At 37.8% G+C, this 13,641-nt stretch overlaps 1 protein-coding gene across 2 annotated transcripts in view; it reads left to right on the top strand.

Annotated features, from left to right (window-relative positions):
- LOC124154516 (phospholipid scramblase 2-like) overlaps positions 1-13,641 on the top strand; it is a 49,968-nt gene that overhangs the window by 22,261 nt on the left and 14,066 nt on the right. The window lies entirely within an intron of this gene.

Genomic DNA, 13,641 nt, shown 5'->3' with positions numbered 1-13,641 from the left:
TTCAGAAAATAACTTCATCTTCTTCCTCTGCAGCTATTGCCATTAGGGGTCGTTGATCTTTACTGATAAACGGTTGTCTTTGATGGTGCTTCTTCGCCAAAAACAACAAAAAGTTCAGTAACGCATTCTTGCTGGGCGAGGCTTCGTCGAAAGTTATAGAAAACTATGGTGCGGTACTGTTCATGACTTAATTCCATCTCGTACAGCGACTTGGGAACTTTTACACGCCACCGTTTTAAAACTGTCAGGGCGATCTTAATGAAACTTTGCATGGTCATTAACGAACTCAAAAGGTTGTTTGTAAACACCATTTATAGTTGCTAGGTGATAAGGAACGTTATATTCCCGACACTTAAAAAGCTACCATCGTATTCCCATAAGAAGTCGCTGTCCCTTACTAGTCGCCTCCGACTCACTCTAATATCCCTTTCAGTGAAACTCTACTCCCTCAAATCATTCTCCACACAATCTTCTCTTTGCTCTTCCCCTCGTTCTCTTCTTCCCTTCCACATTATTCATTTTGATTTCTGTTCCTCGCATGCTCTTCATCCCTTCTTAAAATATACGACCGAACAATTGCATCCCTCCCTCTTACACCTTAATTAAGATACCAGCCACTCCTACCATATCCCTTATTCTCTTATTCCTAATCCTATCTCTTCTTTTTTTCAATCGTTCATTTCAGCATTCTGCGCCACATCCATTCTCTTTTCGTGGACTCTCTAAACAGGCCAGGTTTCACTGCCATGTGACAGTGCTGGCCTCGCAAAGGTTCTACGGACGAAAAAAAAGAAACTTCGTGCTTTCACACGAATATTCACACATTTACACGACTATGGTTTCAGCGTTAGACGTCATCATCAGGTGAACTCTATCGAGGTTCATCATATCATTTTATACCAGGCTTGGAGGGGGAGGGAGGACGGTAACTAGGTTTAACGGATTAATCAACAGAGATGATGGAGGGGGAAAGAACTTGGTCATACAGTAGAAAGAAGTTAGGGGGAGGAGGCTTGGGTTTCCAATTTCTCCATGACTTCAGAAAATAACGGGAACTGATTTTTTTTAATTTCTTGAGAGCTTGGAGAGTCCGATTGTCAATTTTTTATTATCTTAGTTCACATTCCCCTGAAGAATGATTAAAGTTTTATCTAAATATATAGTTTATTTTGTATGAGGTAGCCGCTGAGATTAGACGTGTTTTTATGACCTTGTTGATTTTCGGCTCACACTCCATTGCTTACTCCTCCTTTTGGTGAAAAACTATATCTTTAACCTTAACACTTTCAATGCTGACCATGTAAAACTCATAATCGTGCGGCTTCAGTTTTTTAATGCAAATTGCATGCATGGATGCCAATAGAGCTGGGAAAAATAATAAAAAAAATTCTTGGCTCTAATTTGTTAGCTATGAATTTTTTTTTTTATGACGTGATATCACGTCACCCGCACAGCGGGATATACACGTGATGCGGGTTGCATAATGCCGGTTTTTTTTTTTTCCCCCCGCGCCACCGTTTTTGTTAAATTTTTTTCTGGGCTACGTACAAAATAAAACGAGGAAAATGAATTTATAATGTTCTAATGGTATCACCATTGGTATCTTGCCACTGCCATAGGAAATTTTGGTTTAGATAGATGTAATGCAGATTATAAGTACGAGGAATCGCCGTGATCATCTGTTTGATTCGGTTGGTTATTCCGCGCAAGATATTTCGGCACATTCCTTGTACAAGTAATCCTAAGTATCGGGGTAGGGTTCTACAATATTGAATAATTTCTACATTTCCTTCTCAAGCTACTATTCTCGTCACAAATTCCTTTACTCGTTTCTTGTTTTCAGCTTCGATACCTTTCCTCCCATACGACCACCCGTAAGCATCAGATATTTAACAAAATGGTTTTCATATACCATTATGTATTCCCTTCGCTGTAGGTCGTGGAGATTGGCGGTACTCCGCTTTCGAGATTATTTTCCGACGGTGTATTAGGGTGTCTCTTGACGTGCAACACTCCTGCCGACTGTTCTGAGGTTGGAGGGCGTAAGGAGATGAAGCGAGGGGTGACAGTAAGATTTAGTCGGTCCGCTTGTAAGAACTAGAAATAGCTTTCTATAGGCCGTCGTTTTCGAAGCAAAGATGACATAAAAATGAAAATAATCGCTGACAGAGGTAAACCGCAGGTCCGAACCTAAGATTAATTATGGTAGATAATTTTTTTGGTGTCTCATGATGTGACCCATTGAATTTTCTTATCTTCAACTCAAGATTTTCAAAAAACCTTTCCCCCACTCTTCTTAGAACTTCCGCATTACTCGCACGATTTATCCGTTTAATCCTCATTATTCTTTTATATTAACACCACATTCCGAAAGTTTCCAACGCCAACATCATCGCAAAATCGCAAATATTATTCATGTACAATTCGAATTCACACTGTCCATATTTTCAAATTGGCACGGCCACGTGAATCGTAGAAATGCATTAATTTTTCACGTAAATTAGATGAGAATATTTTGGTAACTTAGGACTAACAGACTTTTCGTTAAAGCATAATGTTAAACTTTTTACGGAACTTCTACGAAGTAATGAGCTGATACAAATTGACGCAGTACCTCTTAGCCTTAAATCTTATATTTACGGAAACATGGAACGTTTTGTTCATTACAGTGGAGTTATACTACCAAAAATAACACGTTTAATCGGAACATCTGCTTGATTCGGACACCTAGTAGAAGAAATATTTTTCACAGAAGATTAACCTCTTGTTTTTTACGGTACATTTCTCTTGTTTAATACTTAGGCCTTAAACATAGAACTCCTTTGCGCGAAAAGCTATATTGTAGCACATAATATAAACTATAAACTACGAATAATCTATGCATGAAACAAAGTAAAAAATCGTGTTACACCATTCATAACTCGAGAACGGCTGTACCGACTTTAATGATATTTGTTTTTTTGGATTCGTCTCATTGTCAGCCCCAAATAATAGAATAAACATTAAATAACAGTAAAAGTTCGCGAAAAAAATTGATCTTGATCTCAGGGGTATTTTTAAGGAGTTTGTAACAATGCAAGAAGTGTCAAGTCGGTCAAATATAATGGACAGGTTTTTTACCGATTTAATGACTGAGCTACGTAGCAATATTCAAAACATTTTATTATTTAAACCTATTAAAAATATTAAAATAATATTTATATCAGTTAATTCGAGCGAAGCCCAACTCCAGTTGAGTCGTAAAAAGACACGTTACTACCGATTATATGAACAAGCAGTTGTTGACTATCAGTTATGGCCGTGGTCCTGTCGACAAATCGAGGTTATTGATTTCAATCCCCAGGAATAATAGCAATTTCATTGCATCGAAATATGAGCTACTCAACAAAGTGTTCATGATTGATATGATGATTGAACATGATTGATAACCACAAAAATCACAACTGATTTTGTGAACGAGCAATTTTGGCGGCTAAAAATGCGGATGACTTCGTAATTCATGATCAAATCGTTGGTACTCTGCATTCACCTAAATTTAGTATTCTATCTGCTTAAATATAATTTTCATATTATATTATAAAAAAGAAAAAGATTATTAAAATAAGTACTGCCGATCTTGATTGATTAATGGAGTAACTAAAGTTTTCTTTGATTATTAGGCGGTGCGAAGTTCGCCGGGTCAGCTAGTATTCTATACAAAGTAAATTACGGTAGTGGCGACTCCCGAACGTGCCCGGCGCGCCTGTGAGTTATGCCTCTTTCAGGTTACGATTGTCAGAGCGATCGTCCTATCGATAGTTGGCCGAACTAGCAGTGTGAATGCATATCCGGACAATAGTTACTTTAGTTCCGAACGTTGATGGTTAGGCGCTGAGGGACCGGTAGAGGAAGCGACAAGATAAAGACGAAAAGTTCGTGAAGCTCTCTTCGCTCTACATTTTTCATGGATTTATCCAAGCAAGGAAGAATATGGACGGAAGAAAAATTATTCGTTAAATTAAATTTGAACACAGTAATATCTTGACTCTGCATACCTAAAAACAGCTTTGCTGACCGTCAATTTCTTGTTCACTTTAGATGTCAGCACTAGAGGGCAGCACAGATTTTAACCATCGTTGGGTGAACGCACGATAGTTCCAACATCGCTCGGACGATCGTAATCTGAACGAGGCATTATCATCGTGAGTGCGGTGCGTCGAAGATGGATTAGAGCGATTACAGTGCTGCCAATTCACGCGTTCCTATGCCGCGAACGATGCATGACTCATTGACCGATTCAACTGAAGATCAAACTCCTCTTATCCTGTGTATCTCTTATCGATTATGGTCATTTTCATTCGGAAATACAGAATAACCCCTCCGAGGGGTGGCATGAAATAGACGGAAAAGGTAAAAACATATTCAGTTCAAGTTAAAGGCTGCAAGCAATCGAGTAAAAATTAAGCAAAAACGCAGGATCACAAATAGACGTAAGTCTAAGGAACAAATCGCCCCAGTTATATCCGCAATTTCCTTGTAAGATAAATTTTTCAAAGTTGCATTCCCAATCCTAACGTTGAAATGGACGCTTTCGACGAATTGCAGGAGTTGTTATCACCGCATCCACCTCAGCTTGGATATAGTGCCTAAATATTGACATTACGGTGGTAATCTTAAGAATTCCGATGATATCTTGTGTTGAGATAACTATGTGGTAAGGTTTCATTCGGAAATACCGGCTTACACCTATGAAACTTTGACATCCACACTCCTGCATCTTATGGCCATTTTACACGGGGTGCGGAATTGCGCAGGTTAGAACTGCATTAATTTCTAAAATGGCGTGGAATTGCGCGAATGCAAGAACGAAATTGGAACGGGCTGTTTTTCCATCTCACGTCCACGCATTCTCGCATGTGTTCTTGCAATTCACTGCTTTACACGACGCAATTTTGACTGTGCCTTCGTACACACGTCAGATTGTGCAAGTATGTGCCCCGAGTAAAACGGCCTTTAGTCCGCTTTGTTCTGCCTTCACTTATTCAAACCAGGGTCCATTCATTAACAAGGGGACTAAAATTTGAAATACACGCACTTTACGCTTAATATCATTTTTTTAGGAACACACAAGAGGTGTGTCTTTCATGAATGAATAGTTCAAATGTTCGTTAGTTCGATCAAAATCGTTCAATTCATTCATGAACGAAACGAGTAATGCATAGTAATCCGAATCCGCCGAGCATATATTGTTGTTGATGAACGATTTATATTTAGCGAATTCATAATGAGGTAGATTTGGATTTTTTTTCAATTGACGGGGAATCACAAGGGATAACAGAGATTTACCTTTGTTTACCATTTATAAAAAAGGTTTTGGATGGTGGAAATGGAGAAAGGTTGTCGAAAGGAATCTATTTTTATCACCGTGAACTGATTTTTACTTAGTGCGGTATTCATTCAACTTTAATTGAAATAAAAAAAAACACTGATTCTTAACTGAACTTTCATTCGTGATGAAATCAAAAGCACTATAGCACAGAGTAGGGATATACAGAGAGGACAAAACGGCTGAAGGCGGTAATCACCTCATTGCGCATTTCACCATGTTCTAAATAAGGAAACGTGGCTTGAGTTGCTATTTGGTTGCTATCGTTGCTATCATTCGCGCTTGGCGTGGAGTGTTGTCGCACAAATTTCTTTTTATTCCTCCACTCTTCAATGCTTTCACGAAATGTGCTAGTGTTTTAACGAAACGTGGAAAATGAAGGAAGTGGAAAATAAGACGAGAAGAAAAGGTTTTGCTTGGTTTTCAGCCATTAACTGCAAAAACAATACGGGCATGACGGAAGCAAAGTTGAGTTTCTTCAGTTTCCCTAAAGAACCTGTGAGGCAAGTAATATCATATTTTTTCTGAGTTACATTGCTGATCGAAGAAACTAAATTTATTTTCGAGTATTATTTTGCATGCGTAATGATATTGTCGAAAAAGTTTAGTATGAACTTGTGGTGTTGGCGCAGGTCCAAGGAATGGGTGATTCGATGTCGTCGGTCGGATTTAGAAAACAAGATTGTCAGTTATTTACGTAATAACTGCCGGATTTGTAGTGTCCACTTTGAAGGGGTTATGTTCCGGAATGTTTTGAAAAAACCGACTGCATAGCCATCTTGTTAGTCATGAAAAATAAGTGCACTGCATTTGTCAACTTATGAAAGTACATCATTATCACTTTGTGTTTCCTTCACATTTTAATGCCAAACCGTGCGATTTGGCGTTCCTTGCTCTTCCTTTATTAGTAAAGAAATAATTAGGCTACTTTGAATTTTTAACCCTCTTTTTTCGGTGGAATGTAAGTCGTTAGCACTATTTGGTTTGAATTTACAGCATAATTTTACTTATTTTCAATATGGCCGCCGTGCGCATTTTTCATTACAGAGAAACCTATGGTACAGCCACCTAATGTCCCCTCTGTATATATCTACTCTGTGACTATAGGATCCACTTCACATGCGTCATAGACTAATGGATCCATATAAATCCAAATAATGATTTCTTTCGACATGATTGATTGGAAGACTCGGATTATTGTCATGAATCAAATCATCTGAGTCGAATATTCGAAATAAACACTAACTATATCTACACCATTGTAAAATTATAAAAAATATTATAAATAATTACTCGAGGGTAACGTAGCATCTTGCGCCAACACTAAATAAACACGTTCAATGACGATGAAATATGAAGTCTGGTCATTTAAATAATTATTATAAACCAATAATGATAAAGAATTCGCTATAAAATAAATTAAATTCATGACTATAAGGAGTCTTTCAGTAGCTAGTAAGAGTTACAGAGTCCACATCTGAAAATAATTCCAACTAGAATTGTCAATAGTCATATATGGCAACGCGAGCTGCATGCAAACTTTTAATGATAAAATATAAACAACAAAAATGTTTTACACGCTGCTTTTATGGAAAAAATATTCTCTATTGCTGTTATGCTTCAGAAAATTTCGGAAATTTTTGAAGATGGATGGATTTCTTGAGATATTGCCCGTTACCTATTTAAATCCAAAAATTTCATTTTTTTTATTGTTCATGTTACAATAATTAATATGTGTGCATCACAATAGTGGAGGTATTTATGTATTTTTAATGCATACCCTTAATATGTGTAAGTAATACATTTTTTTCTGAAGTTTGTTCCAGCAGCATTTTCCGTAGCTGGTGGCAGTAAAAAAAATTCCAAATTTGAGGCATTTGGTGATTTTTATACAATTGTGAAATATACATAACGTTCCCCCTTTAACTCTTTTTAAATTTCGGATCTACTAATTAGAATCAATTATTAAAATATATTTCAAATAAATAAACAGATTCTAGCATAATTACTGTTCAAATTATAGACTAGATGTATATTATGAATAATAAAATTATGAAAACTAATAATAGACATCATATTTAACTTAAATTAAATTATTGACTGTTTCCTCCGCATCGCCAGAATGGCGATTTTTGCACTTTTTGTAAATGGCTGTAACTTTATGAAAAATTATCGGAGAATATCAAAAGTGGCCGAGTTTTAAAATTATTCATATAGGTCTACGAAATATTCTTCTTCGAAAAATATCCATGATCACGCACTTTCCATCTTGGCCTGCATGAATTTGAATGGAACGGCCCTAGGCGATATTGGAGTGATTCTCTCTTTTACGGTAGCATAGCAACCACAAACTTGCCAGAATGTCATAGAATATGGCTTTGGACCCGAATACCTCGTTTACTACACCCACTCACACTATTAGTATTCACACCAAGTACAATATTCCTGGTTTCTTCAATCTAGCTCATGGCATTTACAGGGCTGACTCGTTGTTTACCCAAAGAATATATTTTCAACGCAAAAACGGTTAAGTATCTAAATTTGTCCCACGCTCAAGCAATCATGTTTATTTGAGCATATAAAAATTTGCACATCCCTCAATTCGATACCCAAAAAATTATCATATCGAAAAAAAATATAATTGGCATAATATTTCTGACAAGTATTTGGAAAACTTACACGAAAAGGTGCATTTTTTGTGTTTTTAAAAATGGAAGTGATGGAAAAACGGTAACAAAATCAAAATATGCACAAATAATCAATTTTAAATGCACATTTCACTGTAATGTATGTACTTCATTAAAAAAATCACACCTACCTTAATTTTAAATGCTTTTGGAGTAAATTTTCAATATGCTGTCGCGAAAGAAGTCAACTTGGATTTTCAAAAGTTTCTCTCTTCACTTCAAAGGCGTCTGGCTGGCCTGAAAAAGAGCATCCAGAGATGTAACGAAATCAGAATACTTTATCACAAAAAAATTCCATCAAATTTTTCTGCGAACAAAAAAAAACATTTTTGGCCAGTTTCAGTCCACTGTACGCCGCTCAATTTTCTGTTACTGTTCAGGAAATGGTAGGAAAAGAGAATATGGGAATACGGAAGAAGATCGTATATGAATCAGTAAATAAGCTGGCGATAAGTATGATCTCACCGACTCACTATCTGGATAGCCTCTTGGACAGATTTTGGATCCATGGACAGGTGGTGAGTTAATCTTTCATATATCACACGATGATCAGTAACCAACTCGAGAAACCCATTAGTTGACATAATTTACTTGAGGTAAACACAGATGAGAATGGGTGTTTGATGTCCTCACTTCATACGATTTTGTTCTTTCCCGGCGAATGATACTGGTAAAATCTTCTTGGGGTTTTCACCGGATGTTTTGTTTGTCGGTCTACACGGTGGAAACCCGAGAAGATTTCACCATCCCCACTCCAGTAACGACATACCTGGCAGCATATGCCATTCAGCACGAGCAATCTCATTTTTTGTTGCCTCTTGGAATATTTGATAAATTCAGTTGGAAGAACTTGGTAAGATTACAAATAATTAGGGATGGACGGATCCAGGATTTTTTTCGGATCCGGTTTCGGATCGGATATTTTCGGATCCAAATGCATTTTCAAATTCCTGAAGCTGAGATTTCCCCGATGATTGTTCAATCTCTAGGGAAAAGTCACACTATGTGCCAGTCGTATTTTGCCTTTTTTATTTTCCATGGCTGAAATTCTACTACGTAACCTCTTTCAAACGAAACGGTTCATGAGTAGAACAAGAATCGCATGCGATGGCGCATTCGAAGATAGAATCGGAACTCTTTCCACCATTATAGGGCGTTGCATTCACTGAAGCCATTATTTAAATTTCGGATCCAGATCCGATGTCTTCCGCGACTTTGGATCCGATGTATCCAATGAAGGGCAATATCCGCGGATATTTTTATCCGAGGTATCCGATCCGACCATCCCTACAACTAATTGAATATTTTAACGTTAAAAATACAACAAAACACACTGTACATTTCATGTTGGCCAATCTGGGTTTTGGCCACTCAAGGCCATTTTCTACCTAGAAGATAAACAACGTCCAAAAAGCCAGAGACGATATTTCATGCAACTTCATACGCTTGCAGAAAGCGTATTTTCTCAGGCCAAACTAACTCCAATCTCCCGTCTTTCGTCTATGTGCCGCCATTATCTGTCCTTCCTGAGAGCATGTTCTTCTTAGGCCAAATTCTGACGAGGAATATCCAAACACATAAAATCGTAAAGAAGGATTTGATGTCTTCCCGGCAAACTAGAGCAATAAATCTTTCTCGGACTTCCGATCGCGTCAGTCCCTCCATATCTACCATCGCTTCAATGGGATACTTTTCCATCGTTCTCCGGGCTGATTGATGGTTGGTTAATCGACCCTTGCGGGTCGCAATAAATATTCTTACCGAGTGAAATTCGCAAAGTCTGTCTTTTTTTCCATGATGAAGAAATTTCACAAAATAACCCCCCGACACCGTACGTTTAGAAATACTGAGTTTGAAGTACGCGCTAATGAAAGACTTCTTCTGTTCACCCAGAGAGATCTGAATGATTTCGTCCGTGATCTGGAACTGACTCAGGATAAAGCAAAGCTCGTAGGGTCAAAACCTCGTGAAAGACATGTTTGCACCCGGATATCTGTTACATTTTACAGAAAAAGGGGCTTGATATTCACACAATATTTTCCTTAAAAGGAGTGTTCAGTTCACTGAAGTGATGAAGAATATAAGTAAGGTCAGATCAATACTTCGATATTGCCCCATGACTGGAGGCAGTTCATTGTTTATCCTTAAGGATTCTTGAAGTCAGATCTGCTGAACAATGGTGGCATGTAAGTATCAATTACTGTGGTCATTCTGTACACTTGAAGAAAACATGGAAACGTGGATGTGCTTCTTCGTTGCGTAGATACAGGTGTGTGATGAATTGTTATTTGGAAGCGCTGGATTTGTTTTTTGGAAGGCTTTCAGGAAATTTTACGGTGATTTAACTGTTAACATGGCAGTCCAGTTTGCCACACAGGCTAGGAGGCACATCAGTGGACTATGATCTGGAATTGGTCAAGGGGACAAAAATATCAATTTTGATCTCCTCCTTTATCGACATAGTTGTGAATATGCTGACGTACTCCATGAAACGAGTAACTTTTTTACGAGGACACGCGCACGGATGTAACATTTCATGCATTAAGGATGAAATTCGCCATGAAAAAATCATTTGACTTTACCGGGATTCTAACCCCGATCCCCCAATTGGAAGGCCATTTACTATTTAATTCTACTGCCTATGGTGTTCGACTCTGGGGACATGCAAATGAAACCAAAGAAATTCTAAAACTGCAAAAAAAAAGCAGTGAGGATTCTGAGTGGTGCTGGGCCCCGGGACCACTGCAGGCCAATTTTTAAAAACTTTCATATCCTCACCATCTACAGCCTCTTTGTGTTTCGCAGCATTATGCACATTAAAGATAACTTAGAAACCTACCCCATACGATCCACCATCCACTCTCATGACACTAGGGCTAAAAATAGCCTAAATATTAATTACTGTAGGCTGTTTAAGACCAACAACCAGTCTGACAATTTGGGAGTAAAATTATTTAATAAATTACCCAGCAAAGCCAGATCAGTGAGCATCACTAGACTGAAAAATGTGCTGGAAAAGTGGCTGTGCAATTATCCACTGTACTCAATTCATGAATATTTTGAGCTGGACTTTTCTTCTCTTTTATTTTAAATGTAATCTTTGTAATGTATGTGTTTCTAATGTTTTTATCCAATGTACATGTTTTGTATGTTTCGTTGTATCGAATGTTTTTATAAATGTGTTGTATACAACATCCGCGAGGGCCAATCCTCGCCGTGGATGAATAAAGATAAAGATATTTACATGAGCAAATTATCTTTTTCCAGAGTGACTCTCAGACTGGGTTTACCGAAAAATGTGCTGACGTCCAAGTTCGAATCCCAGCTAAGCCAAATGATTTTTCTTGGCTGAGGTCATTCATGTACATATGCTGGGGTATACGTATAATTTTGCACCGCGCGTGTGACTGCGTAAAAAGTTTCTTGTTTTATGAAGTCCTTTGGAAATCGTCCGTCGCGGACATTGTATGGTTTATTTCTTCGATAGTGACTCAGTAAGCACGACCTACGTGTCCTGTGCACCCTGTGTGGACTTCCGACGTCAACACCTTGGTCGGTGAAGCCAGGGCCGCTTCATCAATTACTGTCGGCGTCAAAATGATGTGCCGTTGTACTTTGCAAATTTATATCTAGACTTTAGTGCATGCCATACTAATGAATAATACGTCATTTTTAAGGAACATTTATTCTTAATTCTAATTTATTTTTTGTTTTCTGAAAATTTCAAAAATATAGACACCCGAGTGCAATAAATGACTCTGCGCACCATAAAATTAGCCGTTTTATCAACTTCATGAATTTTGTAACTCAATCCAAGGAAAACTACTACGTCTAAAAGATTCAACTTCCACAATAAGTTGCAAACATTGATGTAGACTAATAAAATGCCTTTAAAGTATTTACAGAACGCATATTTTGTTGTAAAATAATGAAAAGGTTTAAACACTACCTACTATTCTAGTAGTCCTACAGTTTACCCCAAAAGAAAAAATAAAATTGATGGAATCGCTTCTTCATTTATTTGCAATTTTTCTATGATCCGAAAATACATGATTTTTATGTCATTTAGATTATATATGGGCACTAAAAAAATACGCCGGAGCGAACGAATGCTGCGTTGCCACGTCTTGCGCGTGAAACTTTGCTTCCTGGTAACAGGCACTGGCCCGGCGCAGCCCCATTTGGCAACATGACATTAATAGAAGTTATTAACATTCACAAATATAAATATTTTTATAGATTATGGATCATAGAAAAATTGCAAATAAAATAAGAAGTGTTTCCATCAATTTTATAGGCACAAGAGCCTACGAAAGCGAGAACATAAAGTGAAAACAAGTTCAGAATGTCACTAAAATCTAATAATGTTTGTATTAAAGTAACTATATATAACCGTGTGAGATGAGCACCTAAGCAAGTCAAGCTGCAGTGCTGTAGATCTGTAAATTACAGTATTTAAACTTTTCGGCTCTTTGTCTTAGCAAAGTCACATATGGCGTCCTCAAATGTCATTTTCCTCATCAAATCCTTTTCAATTGAAAGTAATGCCAGGGAGGATAGTCGTGTTTGTCCCGTCGTTGACCGAAGATACGTTTTCATCAATTTGAGTTTAGAAAAGGAAACTTACTTTAAAACTTTTTTTAAAATTTTAAGAAAAAGAAGCATGTGAATAACAATATACAACGAATGCGAAGCGCATGATATAACACCGGAATTACTACATCATCACTGCATAGAGTCTGGATAGAATAATTAACGATGCGGAAAGTTCATTTTGATTTCAAATCGCAAGGAAGTGTGAGTGCATTTTTGAAAAATATTAAAAATGAAGTCGGGGAGGGCCTACGACTTTGAATGTGCCTAGGGCCTACGATGACTTTAAAACGGCCCTGTGTGAAGCCAAGTACATTAAACCGTACAGCAAATGTCTAAATGCTTGAACGCGTGAATAAATACGAAAATTTACCGTGTAAACACCCAACTTGTGCTAATGTATGCACAGAAAATAGAACCTGTTCTAATTTGGTTCATGCATTCGTATATGTTCCATTCCGATCCACAAAAATCATTCATGCAAACAGACACTAACTAGGTTTTAATGTATATCGATTAAACATGTATGAATTTATGTCTAAATTTATGAACGCGTGAAAGTACACGACAATGCATGGTACAAGCATTCGTATATGTTCCGTTCCGATCCACCAAAATCGTTCATGCATTCACACATTAACTACTGTCGGCGTCAAAATGATGTGCCGCTGTACTTCGCATGCACTGAGGTTCAGATATAAATTTGCAAAGTACAGCGGCACATCATTTTGACGCCGGCAGCGGATGAGGGATCAGGGGAGCCCTTCGAAGATACAACACACCGGGGCCGGGAACCAAGCCAGTGGCTTATACGCCCGATCACCCGGGAGGGGGAGGAGAGGAAGGGAAAAAGGAAAGAGGCGCCGCCGAAAGGTGCGGAAGGGAAGGGAGAGGGAAGAACACCCCAACGCTATAAAAGCGAAGAGAGCCCTACTAATTAGCGAAACCAGGCAAAGCCATTAATGTGCCAGCGATTTTAGAGGATTTTCCTATGAG

The sequence above is a fragment of the Ischnura elegans genome, chromosome 2 (assembly GCF_921293095.1).
Source record: "Ischnura elegans chromosome 2, ioIscEleg1.1, whole genome shotgun sequence".
Lineage (NCBI taxonomy): Eukaryota > Metazoa > Arthropoda > Insecta > Odonata > Coenagrionidae > Ischnura > Ischnura elegans.
The sequence above is the reverse complement of the archived record's forward strand: the minus strand, read 5'-3'. Positions and strand labels throughout refer to the sequence as shown.